The 15,445-nt window shown below is 42.3% G+C and overlaps 1 pseudogene; it reads right to left on the bottom strand.

The window, feature by feature from the left end:
• Positions 1-15,445, bottom strand: part of LOC120050716 — a 75,772-nt pseudogene that overhangs the window by 14,332 nt on the left and 45,995 nt on the right.

The following is a 15,445-nucleotide window of genomic DNA, read 5'->3' as shown; positions in this document are numbered from 1 at the left end:
GGCCTAGAAACGGTGGGTTAATTGCCTTGTTCAGGGGCAGAACGACAGATTTTTACCTTGTCAGCTCGGGGATTCAATCTTGCAACCTTACGGTGAACTAGTCCAACGCTCTAACCACCTGCTTTACATTGCACTCCACGAGGAGCCTGCCTGTTACGCAAATGCAGTAAGAAGCCAAGGTAAGTTGCTAGCTAGCATTAAACTTATCTTATAAAAAACAATCAATCAATCAATCATAATCACCAGTTAACTACACATGGTTGATGATATTACTAGTTTATCTAGCGTGTCCTGCGTTGCATATAATCGATGCGGTGCGCATTCGCGAAACAGGACTGTCGTTGCTCCAACGTGTACCTAACCATAAACATCAATGCCTTTCTTAAAATCAATACACAAGTATATATTTTTAAACCTGCATATTTAGTTAATATTGCCTGCTAACATGAATTTCTTTTAACTAGGGAATTGTGTCACTTCTCTTGCAACAGAGTCAGGGTATATGCAGCAGTTTGGGCCGCCTGGCTCGTTGCGAACTGTGTGAAGACTATTTCTTCCTAACAAAGACAGCCAACTTCGCCAAACGGGGGATGATTTAACAAAAGCGCATTTGCGAAAAAAGCACAATCGTTGCACGACTGTACCTAACCATAAACATCAATGCCTTTCTTAAAATCAATACACAGAAGTACATATTTTTAAACCTGCATATTTAGCTAAAAGAAATCCAGGTTAGCAGGCAATATTAACCAGGTGAAATTGTGTCACTTCTCTTGCGTTCATTGCACGCAGAGTCAGGGTATATGCAACAGTTTGGGCCGCCTGGCTCGTTGCGAACTAATTTGCCCGAATTTTACGTAATTATGACATAACATTGAAGGTTGTCCAATGTAACAGGAATATTTAGACTTAGGGATGCCACCCTTTAGATAAAATACGGAACTATTCCGTATTTCACTGAAAGAATAAACGTTTTGTTTTTCGAGATGATAGTTTCCGGATTCGACCATATTAATGGCCTATGTTATAATTAAGTCTATGATTTGATAGAGCAGTCTGACTGAGCGATGGTAGGCAGCAGCAGGCTCGTAAGCATTCATTCAAACAGCACTTTCGTGCATTTTGCCAGCAGCTCTTTGCAATGCTTCAAGCATTGCGCTGTTTATGACTTCAAGCCTATGAACTCCCGAGATTAGGCTGGTGTAACCGATGTGAAATGGCTAGCTAGTTAGCGGGGTGTGCGCTAATAGCGTTTCAAACGTCACTCGCTCTGAGACTTGGAGTAGTTGTTCCCCTTGCTCTGCATGGGTAACGCTGCTTCGAGGGTGGCTGTTGTCGATGTGTTCCTGGTTCGAGCCCAGGTAGGAGCGAGGAGAGGGACGGAAGCTATACTGTTACACTGGCAATACTAAAGTGCCTATAAGAACATCCAATAGTCAAAGGTATATGAAATACAAATTGTAGAGAGAGAAATAGTCTTATAATTCCTACAACCTAAAACTTCTTACCTGGGAATATTGAAGACTCATGTTAAAAGGAACCACCAGCTTTCATATGTTCTCATGTTCTGAGCAAGGAACTTAAACGTTAGCTTTCTTACATGGCACATATTGCACTTTTACTTTCTTCTCCAACACTTTGTTTTTGCATTATTTAAACCAAATTGAACATGTTTCATTATTTATTTGAGGCTAAATAGATTTTATTGATGTATTATATTAAGTTAAAATAAGTGTTCATTTAGTATTGTTGTAATTGTCGTTATTACAAATAAATGTATTTTTTTTATTTTTAAATCGGCCGATTAATCGGTATCGGCTTTTTTTGATCCTCCAATAATCGGTATCGGCGTTGACAAATCATAATCGGTCGACCTCTAGTACTAAGGGAGCTATGCTATACAGGAAAGAAGACGCCTGCCTGCCATGTTGACGGTTTAGTAGCCGATATATATGCATGGGGATTTTCCCTTTCTTTGGCCGTTTTTTCTTCTTCCAAAATCCATCTAATGCTTGATTGACAGGTCACCACAGCAACAAGTAAATTACCAAATCATTTCAGGAAGCAGTCCAACATAGAGCAAAAAAATATATATATAATTTGTTTTTCTCGGGCTGCGTACCTCGATAGCGTGACCCGCTGTTGACGTCCATAGGAAAGACATAAATTAGAATTGCGCCATGCGAGAAATATAGGATATAGGATGCACCGTGCCTCAGAATTACAAACATTTTCAGGGAGGAGGCAATTTGGTGGTGGTTGCTGATGGACATTGGACAGGTTTTTAAATCAACATTCCAGAAAACGAAAAAGAAAAAAAAAACGAAATGAAAACTACTGCCCTGACTACTCAAAGATTATAGTTGTAAGTAAGTAATTTCCCCACAGGATGAGTGGTGAGACAAACTTGGGAGTGAACACAACCTGCAAACAGACACAAAAAACACACAAACAAACATTCTCCAAGACACTCTGACATGTTTTCGAGGTGAAAACCTAAGGTCAACAAATCCCCTCCTGTGAGGACAAAAAGCCACCAGCCTTCAAAGCGTCAAAAAGGTAAACCATAACGTGACAAACCATGACAAACTTAGCTAACAACATTACGGTTAATAAAAACATCCCAGCTTCAGCTCGTCACAGCTTAATGTCACCGACACGTAAACACATCTAAACACGTCTTACAACTCCAGCATCACTCTAGTCCACTTACAAGAACTATGCATAAGTCTCAATTCACCCAAAGCGTGCACTTGCACACTCCCCGTCATGGATTTGAAAGCATTGGATTGGTGTAAACATTGGCTAAATCCATGATGGAAAAAGTGCAAGTGTACACTTCGGGAGAAGGGTGGCAAATCGGGATGCAGGCCATCTATGGGGGATTTACAGTAGGTCTGAGGAGGGTGTTGTCCATCTATGGGGCCCATCCATTTACATTTACATTTAAGTCATTTAGCAGACGCTCTTATCCAGAGCGACTTACATTTTTAACCTTTATTTAACTAGGCAAGTCAGTTAAGAACAAACTCTTATTTTCAATGACGGCCTAGGAACAGTGGGTTAACTGCCTTGTTCAGGGGCAGAACGACAGATTTGTACCTTGTCAGCTCAGGGATTTGAACTTGCAACCTTTCGGTTACTAGCCCAACGCTCTAACCACTAGGCTACCCTGCCGCCCCATCCTTTAGGACAACATAACCACATACTGGGCTTTTTGATGGAAATGAGAGAATTTCGGTCCGGAACTGGCCCCGCTAATTGGCTTGGTTCCCTGTCGGATTTCATCCGTCCCCGGGAAGAGGGAGAGAAAGAGAGGGAAGAGGATCGAAGCAAGCGGAAGGGGATTTGTAAACAGCGGATCAGCATGCTGGCTTTCATGTCCCCAATTTGGCAGTAGTAGCGGGGACGGTCGTGTCCTGTCTGTCTGTCACACTGAGGGCCTTAGTGACAGCCATTCTGAGCTGGAGTGACGGGCAGAAGAGGTGGGGAGGGTGACGGAGCGAGAGGAAGCAGTATGGGATAGAAAGACCGGGCGCACAAATGTAAAAGGATACGCACACATACAGGTCACAGGAAAGTGCCTGTTATTGGAGCTGTGATCAGGCAGAAGAGTAAATACAACCTACAAACAAAAAATGATGCAGTAAGCAGCAAATAACATACTAGGCTCACCCATACTGAGAATGCATTCACTGATGCGCAATTGTGAGGTTGGCGCCATTCATTCCTTTTGGCACAATGACTCTCCTTATGGGCAATTCCTTGGTAACAGAATGATACCGAGACTCACATTTTTTACTTTAAAAGCCAAACTAAAACCGATGATTGCAAAGTTTAACCATACAACTCTATGCACGAGAATGACTTTTATCAATTTTCACTGAAAGTATTACAAAAACACATTTACTTGAAGAACAGTGCAAAGTTTGGTAACAGAATGACGGCACAAACAGCACAAACTGTCCATCTGCACTGTTCTTCAAGACATTTTTATTTTATGGGGGGGGGGGAAATTGTTCAAAGTAGAGTTGTAAGGTTTGTTTAACTTTGCAATGATCGGTTTTTGTTTGACATACATTTTAAAGTGACAAATCTTTGTTAATGTGGAATTGCCCTTATCTGATTATCAGCTCATTATCAGCTGCTGGCAAAACACACAAGGAAATATCTTTCCTTAATAGCATGCAGCAAATTTGTACAAGATGAAAAGCTGAAATGAGTATGACATCTTGGCATTTAAAGCGCACAAAATGTTCTAAATGTCACATACTATAAAACTAGCTATTTTCGCATACCCAATCAGCCTACTATTAAGAATACAATTATGGGTTGGGTATTCGGGCCCGGTCAGTCGGCCACAGTCAGGAAGAGGACCTCAAAACAGGCAGGCTCGTGTTGACAGGACCATTGAGACACCTCATCATACAGTAAATGCAGACATCTTCCACACATACCCATGAGGATATATAGTCGATTTTAGGCTTCGCCAGCACGTTGAAAAAGCTGCCACACCAGTCTCTGTACTGAACATACTGTACACATCTTTCATAAGAGCCTATGAGAGAGTGTACTGTATATGTATGCACACGGTGAGGAGTCTCACGTGGCTGACGTGTAACGTGGCTGATCATCAAAAGGCCGGTCAATGCCAAAACTCCCTCAGGCGGTTCGCTCAGCAAGGACACTTCAATCTCTACTGTTGTAGGTACTGAAGGGACAACCAGTCATCTCGCATCGAAGACTGTCTTTATGGTTGGGGGGGATATGAATATGAAGTGTGTAGGAGTGTGTGGATGGCGAGGGGAGTGCAGTTGAGATAAAATCAAATTGTATTTGTCACATGCGTCGAATACAACAGGTGTAGACCTTACAGTGAAATGCTTACTTACAAGCCCTTAACCAACAATGCAGTTTTAAGAAAATACCCTCCCCCCCAAAAAAGTAGTAAGAGATAACAACAAATAATTAAAGAGCAGAAGTAAATAACAATAGCGGACCTATATACAGGGGGTACCGGTACAGAGTCAATGTGCGGGGGCACCGGTTAGTCGAGGTAATTGAGGTAATATGTACATGTAGGTAGAGTTATTAAAGTGACTATGCATAGATAATAACAGAGAGTAGCAGCAGCTTAGAAGGGGGGGGGGGGGGGGGGCAATGCAAATAGTCCGGGTAGCCATTTGATTAGCTGTTCAGGAGTCTTATGGCTCGGGGGGTAGAAGCTGTTTGGAAGAAGAATCTGAGATGGAAGTATCTACTAGATTTTGAATGCAGAGAGACCATACTGTTGTCCTCTCAGAGTGGGAGAAAGAATGAAATTAAATAAAGGAAAAGGGAACAAAAAAAGAGGGAAAGAGAGAAATAAAGAAAAGAGAGAAATAAAGAAACTAAGTACGGTAGAAAGAAAGAGCAAAAATAACGAGAAAAAGAGAGGGCAACAAAGACAATAATCCAGTTAATATTGGCACTGTCAGTGTTTTGATTTCAGAATAGCCTTGTTGAGCGGTGAGTCCAACTAACAAAACGGATTGTGGAAGTCCTGCCTACGCAAACAAAGGATCTGGCCGTCCAAAAATAATACGGTACATGCATAAAAACCCTAACGGCCACGAAAATAATTCCGCTTCTCAAAATACATTTGTCCCGCTACAGTGTTGCACACACTTTCGATCAGAGGGGAATTGGAATCATACGTTTTTAATTTTCCAGTTTGAAATACAGCCATCAGAGTAAAACAACATTTGTGATCTACAATTAGATTGGATATTTCCCAAATGGTACCCGGTTCCCTATATAGTGCACTCCTGGTCAAAAGTAGTGCCCTATATAGAGAATAGGGTGCCATTGGGGATGCAGATGGAGCTTCGCCGTATTCCAGCTAATTAAGTCATAGTTCACATTCAATCATCAGGCCAGAGTGAACCGAGCCTGTGTTTGGTGGAAAATCTGGGAGCGTTTAAGTGTCTTACCCTCCGCTTCTGCTCCAACTGCACTCAGCACTTAAGGCTACACTTGGCTGGATGTTGAATTCCGATGTAAATGTGTCTTGGAATTTTGATTCAGTCAAATGGTTCAAGAATGTCCTGGCTAAAGCCTTCAACCCAGTGAGTAGTCAGAGAGAGCACAAGGCTATGTCTCAAACCTTCTCCATTGAGGTTCCCCCCCACTGTATCAGAACAAGCTTGGGAGCGAGAGAGTACGTGATGGAGTGTGTGTGTGTGGTGAGTGTAAGTGAGAGTACGTGCGAGTGTGGTTAGTGTGTAAGTGTGTGAGCATTTGTGTGTGTGTACACTTGCAAGTCTGTGTGTGTGTAGGGCCTCCCGAGTGGCGCAGCGGACTAAAGCACCGTACCGCAGTGCTGAGGCGCCACTACAGACCGGGAGCCACATGGGACGACGCACAATGGCCCAGTGGAGGTTAGTGGAGGGTTTGGCAGGGGGGGATTCCCTTGTCTCATCGTGCTCTAACGACTCCTTATGGCGGGCCGTCGCCTGCAAGTTGACTTCGGTTTTCAGTTGGACGGTGTTTCTTCCGACACATTGGTGTGGCTGGCTTCCGGGTTAAGCGAGCAGTGTGTTAAGAAGCCGTTAAGATGCATGACTCTCGACCTTCAAGTTCGTTGGGGAGTTCCAGCAATGAGACAAGATCGTAACTACCAATTTGATATCAATGGCCCTTTCCTGTAATTTGTTGTGTGTGTACTGTGAGCATCTGTGTGCATGCATATCTGTGTACGTGTGTGATAAGAGGTCCAATAACAACAGCCCTGTCCTGTGACCTCGCCATCTCCCGCCTGCAACACTCCCAGAAACCTACCAAGTAAAAGGTTGTGTGTGTGTGTGTGTTTGTGTGTGTGTGTGTGTGTGTGTGTGTGTGTCCATCCTGGTACCAAGCCAGATGTTAACAGTGTACATCTCCCCACCATTACCACTGACATGTTGGACGATTGGAGTCTCATCGGAGGGCCTAAAATCGATAGACATTGAGGCTCTATATAAGCCCTTCTATGATCGCAATCTAATCACAAATGTTTGAACTTCTATGGTGTAATAACAAGACCAGATTGATAACCATCTTTTTACTATACAGCATCACATTACCCAAAATCTCAGCAAGACAATTCTTAGCTTAGAACTAGTGCAGGGCTCTCCAACCCTATTCCTGGAGAGCTACCTTCCTGTAGGTTCTCTCTCCAACCCTAATCTAGCACACCTGATTCTAATAATTAGCTAGTTGATAACCTGAACTAGGTTAGCTACAACTGAGTTTAAAGTGAAAACCTACAGGAGGGTAGCTATTCAGGAACAAGGTTGGAATGCCCTGTACTAGTGAAAGAAATTGAGAGATGTGTTAGTTGCTTATTGGGATGGGGAAAACGTTGAGAAAACATTGGGTGAGTGATACTGGAATAAGCAGTGGCTGAACGACCCGAACAGTTGGAAAAGGGGAGTGCTAAAAGAGGCAAGAATGGAACTAGAATTCAGAGATTCATATTTTGAAATGTAAAGAGGGGAAACATTGGTCCCGTGTGGCTTCGTTGGAAGATCATGGAGCTTGCAACGCTAGGGTTGTGGGTCTGATTCCCACAGGGGACCAGTACATAAATGTAATGTATGCACTCACTACTGTAAGTTGCTCTGGATAAGAGCATCTGTTGAATTGTAAATGGTTCCCTACCTTAAGAGCCCGAATCCTTTCTTCTTGACCTTCTCCTGGTCCTCAGAATTCTCCGTCTTCTTCACTTTTTCTTCACTTTTCTTCTCTTTCTTCTTCTACTTCCCTTTGGTCTTTTTCTTCTTCTTCCCTGCCCCTGATTCGATCTGGTCCTGGCGGGATGAGCCACTGATGGGCGTGTCTCGGCTGGAGCTCTGCTCTGACAGGTCATCTGTGAGGGAGGTATCAAAGGTCAACATGTCAACTAGGGCTGAATCCATTTAGTCCACTGGATGATTGTTCGGTCAATAGGCTGATGGTCGCCCGAGATTTCTTTAGTCGAGCAGTCACAATTTATTTATTTATTTATTTCATGGTGCACAAGACACCTGTCTGTTTTGCGCCTGTCTCAGTGGACTAATCCATTGCGGAGGCCACGGGGATGGCACAGTCCATCACTCTAAGACATGTGATGCTGAAATTGTATATGGTTACATTATGTCAAAATAATGGCGCAACACTAATATTATTTTAGAACAAATGCGGTTTCTCCTGCGTTGAATACGGTCACTGTCCGCGGTTCTGAAACATAATCTTCAGTGTGCCGCAGAATTGGCGCATTTCCCTATGTTGCTATGTGCATTATAGCAAAGATAACCAGCATGTTGGGATTTAGAACCATGCGGCGGAGGCAACAGCAGCAGAGGTGAGGAAACAGCCCTTGCCTTAGCCTAATTGTCTAAGAAAATGTAGGAGAGTGGAAAACCCAACTTAATTAGGTCTATAATCAATAGTCTAACTTAGATGTGCCTGGCTTTATAAATCATCCCTATATATCTACAGCAGTAAGACATATCTTGCTTTTGTTGCCTGTTTGTTTAATAGCCTACTGATTCCGTGAGCACCAAGCCTCATGCAACGGCAAAATGTTGGATAAAACAATTTCACAGATTCGGCTGTTTTTAATCTTTGCTATGCTTTAATAAATGCTTTACACTCCCCCCCCCCCCCCCCCCCCCGTTACAACAGACTGCTATTACTTATAATTTATTTAGTGTTGTTTACACTGTTCCAAACAGGCAGAAAAATTGTGTTTTAATCCAACAGCACCTGTTTGTCACACATAATATGCCAGCAGATCTCGCTCCCACACCCTCCTTTTTCTTGATCTCCTTCTTAATCATTACAATTATTATCATCATCATTATTATAATAATAAGCAATGTCGTTATCATTAGTAGGCTTTGTATAGTAACCACCATCGAGCTGTATGTAGGCTTAAGAGCACATCATGTTTCGTCTTAATACCATAACTTATTTAGGCCTATATTTCAATATATAGTATCTCTCAATCAATCATTCATTCATTTGTTCATGCCATCACACAGCATACGAGGCGTTCATGCTTTGAAATGGAATCAATAATTTTTGTTAAACATTTAATAAAGGGAGCTTTGAATAATTAGCCTAAACAATAAATAAAGCGCAATTCACGAACGCATGCAACTGTTTTTAGTTTGCTGTAATTAGAACAGACTCTCTGGTACGCTTACATATTTAGTGTTGTTTATACTGTTCTAAATGGTCAGAAAAAAATTAATATTGTAATCTAACAGCAACCGTTTGGCACACATAACACTCGCACAACGCTTGCTCCTATACCCTCCTTTACCTTGATCACTCGTAGTTTCCACAACTAAGTCAAATGTCTTCCACAGATCTGACTTCCCCTCTACCTCCTGAGCAAACGTTCACCCGTTTCGAGTTTCTTTTTCACGTCCGCCACATCCATTTTGCTGTCACAGTGTTACTGTGTTCCGAGATTGTTCAAACCAATTTATTGATGTGATTATGAAAGGCTATAAGTCAGGCCCTATTGGCCACATACTGTACATGCGACACTTGCATGTTTCAAGTAAAGAGAGCAAGGGTTCAGGGAATAGGGAATGTTTTTCCTAAACAAATTAGGGATTTCCGTAAGAGAATTTTTCAGTCAGAAACAAGTAATAAACTAAATGGCTGAAATGACGTTGCAGCTAACACCGTGCGTTAAACACTTGCTGTGCGTTAAACACTTGCTACTGCAGCTGTGCCTTCGCGCTGCAGTAGGGAGGAGAGCGAGACAACGTGCGCCAGTCACACAGGCACTCAATGTCATTTTTTTAACAGTGTGACCATCGAGCTCTTTCTTGAGTCATTTGTGTGTCTTAACTATTTAATCAAACCGTGTGCTTAAAGCATCAGACAAGCTCAGTGCACAGGTAGTTGATTTTATTCAAACACATTGGGTGTGTCTATACAGTGGGGCAAAAAAGTATTTAGTCAGCCACCAATTGTGCAAGTTCTCCCACTTAAAAAGATGAGAGAGGCCTGTAATTTTCATCATAGATACACTTCAACTATGACAGACAAAATGAGAAAAAAAAATCCAGAAAATCACATTGTAGGATTTTTAATGAATTTATTTGCAAATTATGGTGGAAAATAAGTTTTTGGTCAATAACAAAAGTTTATCTCAATACTTTGTTATATACCCTTTGTTGGCAATGACAGAGGTCAAATGTTTTCTGTAAGTCTTCACAAGGTTTTCACACACTGTTGCTGGTATTTTGGCCCATTCCTCCATGCAGATCTCCTCTAGAGCAGTGATGTTTTGGGGCTGTTGCTGGGCAACACGGACTTTCAACTCCCTCCAAAGATTTTCTATGGGGTTGAGATCTGGAGACTGGCTAGGCCACTCCAGGACCTTGAAATGCTTCTTACGAAGCCACTCCTTCGTTGCCCGGGTGGTGTGTTTGGGATCATTGTCATGCTGAAAGACCCAGCCACGTTTCATCTTCAATGCCCTTGCTGATGGAAGGCTTTGTTTGACCCCACGGGGTGAGATCTTGCGTGGAGCCCCAGATCGAGGGAGATTATCAGTGGTCTTGTATGTCTTCCATTTCCTAATAATTGCTCCCACAGTTGATTTATTCAAACCAAGCTGCTTACCTATTGCAGATTCAGTCTTCCCAGCCTGGTGCAGGTCTACAATTTTGTTTCTGGTGTCCTTTGACAGCTCTTTGGTCTTGGCCATAGTGGAGTTTGGAGTGTGACTGTTTGAGGTTGTGGACAGGTGTCTTTTATACTGATAACAAGTTCAAACAGGTGCCATTAATACAGGTAAAGAGTGGAGGACAGAGGAGCCTCTTAAAGAAGAAGTTACAGGTCTGTGAGAGCCAGAAATCTTGCTTGTTTGTAGGTGACCAAATACTTATTTTACACCATAATTTGCAAATAAATTCATTAAAAATCCTACAATGTGATTTTCTGGATTTTCTTTCTCATTTTGTCTGTCATAGTTGAAGTGCACCTATGATGAAAATTACAGGCCTCTCTCATCTTTTTAAGTCTGAGAACTTGCACAATTGGTGGCTGACTAAATACTTTTTTGCTCCACTGTATGTGGAAAAATAAGTATAAACAGAACAGGACTTTTTTGCCAGGGACAGCCTTAAGGTCAACACAGATGCCATACACACAATAAAGTAGACAGGCAGACAAACACACACTCATATACCTCCCCCATCCCTCCTGCAGTGACTCAATACTTTGCAGCCGGGTTCACCGACATGTCTTTTTGGGAAAGTGGGAGAGGGGGGTGCTGACTCCAATCTTGTATTCAGAATCACTGGTTCCCCCCTCTAAGCCTGAGGCAACCACTCCCTGAGGCCAGAAGGAAAGTCAGAGGCAATTCTAGTGCTTTACGGTTCAGTTTGGATGCTCAGATGGTCACATCACACACACACACACACACACACACACACACACACACACACACACACACACACACACACACACACACACACACACACACACACACACACACACACACACACACACACACACACACAGACAGATCTTTGGCTTCACATGAAAGATGTTACATCAAAAATGTGCAGCTGTGGGATTAAAAAAGTTCCCTGGCCAGAAACGCTGACTACATATTCATTGAGCCGCTAAACAGTGTGTCCTTTTGCGACCCCACGTTTGCTGAATGTCAGCGAGTTACGCAATGGCTAAATTACTCATTATTAATATCCGTGATAAATCAAAGTTTATACAGCTCATGTGTGGATATTTCTGAATAATGGGTCCAAAGGCAATCATACACTGAGTGTACAAAACATTAGGAACACCTTAATATTGAGATGCAAATCCTTCTGTCCTCAGAACAGCCTTAATTTGTCAGGGCATGGACTCTACAAGGTGTCAGAAGCATTCCACAGGGATGCTGGCCCATGTTCACTCCAATGCTTCCCACCGTTGTATCAAGTTGGCTGGATGTCCTTTGGCTGGTGGACCATTCTTGATACACACCGTTCTTGACACACTCAAACCAGTGCGTCTCGCACCCAGTTCAAAGGCACTTAAATCTTTTGTCTTGGCCATTCACCCTCTGAATGGCACACATACACAATCCATGTCTCAAAGGGTGTGTGTGTGGCAGGTAGCCTAGCGGTTAGAGCGTTGGACTAGTAACCGAAAGGTTGGAAGATCGAATCACCGAGCTGACAAGGTTAAAACATCTGTCGTTCTGCCCCTGAACAAGGCAGTTAACCCACTGTTCCTAGGCCGTCATTGTAAATAAGAATTTGTTCTTAACTGACTTGCCTGGTTAAAACTTCTTGCCACTATAGGGGGTGCTGTTTCGCATTAGCATAATTTGGTCTACAGATTAAACTGCCTAGTACTCAATTCTTGCTCGTACAATATACATATTATTGTTATTATTGGATAGAAAACACTCTCTAGTTTCTATAGCCGTTTGAATTATGTCTCTGAGTGGAACAGAACTCATTCTACAGCACTTTTCCTGACAGGGAGTGAGATTTCAGAAATCTTGGCCTCTGGTCCCAGGTCAGTTTTAAAGTCCCTGTAAATGCTATGAGGATACAAACACTGCCCACGCCTTCCTCTAGATGTCAGTAAGAGGTGACAATTTGAATGGAGTCGATTGCGCACTCAGGGCCTGTATAAAAGAGCACAAGGCGGAAGTGGCTTTCTTTTCCTGCTGCGCCTGACGCACGAAGGACGTCGGACTGGCTCTCTTTCCAAGCTTTGGTTTAGCCACTTATATATCGCCGGTCATGTTTTTACTCGTTATAGGTGTTAAAAACATCATAAGGTAGTTAATTTAAACCGTTTTATAGCAATTTATATCCGTTTAGTGCGATTTTGAGGCATTTCTTTGTGATGCACTTTGAAGCGCCGGGCACGTTTCCAGTACCGGTCGAACGTTAGTGGCCATTTCGACGGACAAGAGGACATCTTTCGACCAAAAGACGATTAGACCGGAGAAAGGATACATTGCCCAAGATTCTGATGGAAGATCAGCTCATAGTAAGAAATATTTAAGATGATAAATCGTTGTTCTGTAGAAAAATGTTAAACGCATATTCCGCCATTTTTTTTGGTATAGCTTCGCTTGGCGAACCCTGTATTGCACAGTAAGGATAATTTTAGAAATGTAATTCAGCGATTGCATTAAGAACTAATTTGTCTTTCGATTCCTGTCAACCCTGTATTTTTTAGTCAAGTTTATGATTAGTTATCGATTAGGCTAGATCACTCTCAAAGATGGCGCCCGACATTTTCAGACCAGTTTTGCTAATATTCTCATTGTATAACCACGATTTTTGTGGCTAAATATGCACATTTTCGAACAAACTCTATATGTATGTTGTAATATGATGTTACAGGAGTGTCATCGGAAGAATTCTGAGAAGGTTAGTGAAAAAATTAATATATTTTGGCGATGATAACGATATCGCTCTCTTTGGCTTGAATCAATGCTCGGGTAATGTTTGCATATGTGGTATGCTAATATAACGATTTATTGTGTTTTCGCTGTAAAACACTTAGAAAATCTGAAATATTGTCTGAATTCACAAGATCTGTGTCTTTCCATTGCTGTGAGCTGTGTATTTTTAAGAAATGTTTTATGATGAGTAAATTGGTAATACACGTTGCTCTCTGTAGTAATTCTAGTCGCTTTGGGGAGATTTGTGATGGTGGCTGCAATGGCAAACTATGATTTATACCTGAAATATGCACATTTTTCTAACAAAACCTATGCTATACAATAAATATGTTATCAGACTATCATCTGATGAAGTTTTTTCTTGGTTAGTGGCTATTTATATCTTTATTTGGTCGAATTGGTGATAGCACCTGATGGAGTAAGAAACTGATGGAGTTAGAAAAGTGGTGTCTTTTGCTAACGTGGTTAGCTAATAGATTTACATATTTTGTCTTCCCTGTAAAACATTTAAAAAATCTGAAATGGTGGCTTTATTCACAAGATCTGTATCTTTCATTTGGTGTCTTGGACTTGTGATTTAATGATATTTAGATGCTACTATTTAATTGTGACGCTATGCTAGCGATGCTAATCAGTGTGGGGGGGGTGGGGGGTGATCCCGGATCCGGGGTTGAGAGGCGTGAAAAGTTAAATAAAGGTAAAGTTAAAAAAAATATATTTTTTTTAAAGCTTCAAAATCCTTCTCTAACCTGTCTCCTCTCCTTCACCTACACTGATTGAAGTGGATTTAACAAGTGACATCAGTAAGGGATTATAGCTTTTACCTGGATTCACTTGTTTTTTTATATTTAACTAGGCAAGTCAGTTAAGAACAAATTGTTATTGATACAGCATGGATGGTCTGTCTGTCATGGAAAGAACAGATGTTCCTAATGTTTTGTACAGTCCGTGTACATTACGTTTGATCTCAAATGGCCTCAAAAACCATGTCAGTCGAGAAAATATGAAATGACAAAAGACTAACTTTGTTGTAAAACTTAGAAATCCCCCACAATCACCTACAGTACAGTGCAGCTTCTTACCCATTGATTTCAATACACGAAAAAATTCTACCTACTGTAAGTGGAAGTTCGTATTCGCCCAAGTGACTTCCAATAAGTATTTGTGGACAATGAATAAAAATACAGTGGGATAACTAAGATCACTATGATGTCTCTATACCACAACATTGGGGTCCACCCTACGTTCCCTCGTCCCCACGTTCGTCCCCTCGGCACCCACTGACCAATTTCAAATCAAAATTGGCACAAATGCTTATTTTCCAAATAATTTTTATTGTAATGAGATTTGGCCTTGTTTGGGGAAGAGGATAATTAGAATGATACCCAGTGTGCTTTGCAAGTGTCAATTTTGGACAAAGTGTCCATTTTCAACAAATTACAAAATACTCAAAATTAAAATACGTATTTGTCCTCCCTGCCCCTTAGACCCCTGGCTTAGAAGATAGGGCTGTGGGAACACTGGGCTGTGGGAACTGAGGGAACATAGGACCCAGGGTACATACGTCCAAGGGAACATAGTCATGCTCAGGGTTGCATTAACGTTTATGGTGATTTCCCCTACCGTCCTCCGGCTCCGAGGGCCCGTCGCAGGACTTGTCGATGGCGGCGCGGAAGCTCTGGTTGCAGCCCCTCCCCCGCACAATGTGAGGCCTGGGACGGTGGAAAGGCACCTGGCTCTGCTGGCTCAGCTGCCGGGCCTCTGACACGGCCGACTGGAGGCTTTCCAAGGAGCAGGACTTCCATAGGCCCAAGGTGGGACCCAGGTCACTCCCCCTGGATGAGGCCTCTGAGAAGGGGAGAGACAGGGTGGGAGGGGAAGGAGCCCCCGGTCAGCATGGATAGAAGGATGGAGGAGGAGGACTGGAAGTGGAAAGAGAGGAAGAGAGAGAAAGCGAGATGAGCGGATGAGAAGAAATGGATGAAC

The sequence above is a fragment of the Salvelinus namaycush genome, chromosome 7, assembly GCF_016432855.1.
Source record: "Salvelinus namaycush isolate Seneca chromosome 7, SaNama_1.0, whole genome shotgun sequence".
NCBI lineage: Eukaryota > Metazoa > Chordata > Actinopteri > Salmoniformes > Salmonidae > Salvelinus > Salvelinus namaycush.
Note: the sequence above shows the minus strand (reverse complement) of the source record. Positions and strands in the feature narration are given on the sequence as shown.